General features: G+C 38.2%; 1 non-coding gene across 1 annotated transcript; it reads right to left on the bottom strand.

Annotated features, from left to right (window-relative positions):
* Positions 1–1,853: 1,853 nt before the first annotated feature.
* Positions 1,854–1,990, bottom strand: LOC116071744. Its single transcript, XR_004111118.1, has one exon. It is a non-coding gene; the product is annotated as a small nucleolar RNA SNORA21 (small nucleolar RNA).
* Positions 1,991–2,691: the final 701 nt, after the last annotated feature.

The following is a 2,691-nucleotide window of genomic DNA, read 5'->3' as shown; positions in this document are numbered from 1 at the left end:
ACAAACAAAATAAAAACTGAGCACATTCAAGTTGTCTTAGGCTTAAGAGTTTCTGGGTTTTGTCCTTGGAAGAGTTGAGGATCCTCCCAAGGCCTCGGACCTTGAATATTCTTTCAGTTTTCAAAAGTGAAATCCTTTATTTTCTACAGAGCCACAAAATTAAACTTATTAGTTCAAAAGCCCAGAGGCTTTGACTGATGTTATCACTAAGTGATGAGCAAGTCAAGGAAAACCCAACAGGCTCAAGAACAAGTTCAGCAAACAGACCAACTCCAAGCCAACCTCAGGGACTTCCTGGGTTTAGAACTTTCCTTGCTTGCTACAGAGAGACATTACATCTACCTTTCCACATAATAAGCTCATAGTGGCAGGAGGAGTTTACACTCTGTTCCTAAGAGCCCAAAGAAAGGAAAGAGACTGGAAAAACAGGCGTAAATGTGAAGTTGTTCTAGTGTAGTACCAGCTGAAAGGTTAGTGTGGGTCACAGTAGAAAAGAGAAGAACTAAGGTATAGACCCTGGCATCTTCACAAGTAAGTCGACGACCAAAGCGCCTTGTTCTGCAACCGGGGAAATGACACTGAGCTTCAGAATGAAGTCATTCTCCTCAGGTAACTTAAGGAAAAATATTTATCCTAGGCAGAACCATTCAACTGATGCACCATAGCTTCCCTTAGTCTTAAATGTCTCAAGCACAAGAGGGAGGCTGGAGAAAAGGGGTGGTCAGAAGAGCTCCTTTATCCTCTTCAATAGTCACTTTTATATACCTGCTTCTGTTCTGAAATAACTGAGGGAAGAAAAAAATGCTATGAGATCAATGGGTAATTTCTATCCCAAAATGGAGAAAGTGGCATATGTTTTCCTTGATGTTTAGATATAAAAAAATATTAACCCTTTTACTGAAGAAGCATAAAATCTTTACCAAGTAGCACAAGCCACCTTTGCATTGTTTCTCTTATAAGTGATTGTTAAAAGGCAAGACAAAATATTCTATATTCAGCTCTTAACTTTTATGATTCCTAAAAGAACTACACAGAAGAACCTATACCCCATAAGCCTTCCACAGCACCAACTGCCTGCTCAGTGCTCACTTCCTCGAGCAGACAGTCCAAGGCTTCAACAAAGGACAGGGAAGCAGGAAGTAACAGTGTTTTTCTTGAAAAGTTAGGAGTGAAATATTAAATATATTAAATATATATGGATGTACAAAGTGCTATTAATTTAGCTTAAATATTTTCAAGTATGGCTACGAAATTATCTAAAGCAGCAGTTCTCAACATTTGAAATGCCACAACCCTTTATTATAATTTCTCATGTTGTAGTGATCTCTCAATCATAAAATTATTTTTTTTGCTACTTCCTAACTGTAACTTTGTTACTTTTATGAATAGTAATATAAATATCTGATATTTCCAGTGGTCCTTAATGGGTCACAACCCACAGCTTGAGAACTACTTATCTAAAGGAACTAAAAGCCCTTTTAGTTTGTTTTTTGTTTGTTTGTTTGTTTTTTGAGACTGAGTCTACATAGCCCAGGCTAGCCTTAAACTCACTATGTAGTTTAAGTTGGTTTTGAACTACCAGCAATCCTAGTGCCTTGGTGTCTTAGTTAGGGTTTTACTGCTGTGAACTGATGCCATGACAAAGGCAACTCTTATAAGGTCAACATTTAATTGGGGCTGGCTTAAAGGTTTAGAGGCTCAGTCCATTATTATCAAGGTGGGAGTATGGCAGGGTCCTGGCAGGCATGGTGCAGGGAGAGCTGAAAGTTCTACATCTTCATCTGAAGGCTGCTAGGAGCAGACTGACTTCCAAGTGGCTATGATGAGGATCTTTTTGTTGTTGTTGTTTTTTATCTTGTCACAACATTGATTGAAATTAAACAAAACAACACATTGCCACTTCAACCAAAAGTGGTGTTTTTCACTCTGCCCCTTCTTGACGGCTCAGTGGGTCACTAGCAAAAGACTCACCGAGTGCTTTTAAAAGGGGACTCCCCACTTTCTATTCTATTAGTTTCAATGTATCTGGTTTTATGTGGAGGTCCTTGATCCACTTGGACTTGAGCTTTGTACAAGGAGATAGGAATAGATCGATTTTTATTCTTCTACATGCTGACCACCAGGTGAGCTAGCACCATTTGTTGAAAATGCTGTCTTTTTTCCACTGGATGGTTTTAGCTCTTTTGTCAAAGATGTAGTAATCATAGGTGTATGGGTTCATTTCTAGATCTTTAATTCTATTCAATTGATTCACCTGCCTGTCGCTGTACCAATACCATGAAGTCTTTACTAAAATTGCTTTGTAGTACAGCTTAAGGTCAGGGGTGGTGATTCTACCTGAGGCTCTTTTATTGTTGAGAATAGTTTTCTCTATCCTAAGTTTTTTGTTATTCCAGATGAATTTGCAAATTGCCTTTTCTAAGCCTGTGAAGAATTGATGTGGAATTTTGATGGAGATTGCATTGAATTGAATCTGTAGATTGCTTTCATCATGATGTCCATTTTTATAATGTTAAATCTGCCAATCAATGAACATGGGAGACCTTTCCATCTTCTGAGGTCTTCTTTGATTTCCTTCTTGAGAGACTTGAAGTTCTTCTCATACAGATCTTTCACTTGCTTAGTTAGAGTCACACCAAGGTATTTTATATTATTTGTGACTATTGTGAAGGGTGTTGTTTCCCTAATTTC

Source organism: Mastomys coucha, unplaced genomic scaffold (assembly GCF_008632895.1).
Source record: "Mastomys coucha isolate ucsf_1 unplaced genomic scaffold, UCSF_Mcou_1 pScaffold22, whole genome shotgun sequence".
Lineage (NCBI taxonomy): Eukaryota > Metazoa > Chordata > Mammalia > Rodentia > Muridae > Mastomys > Mastomys coucha.
Note: the sequence above shows the minus strand (reverse complement) of the source record. Positions and strands in the feature narration are given on the sequence as shown.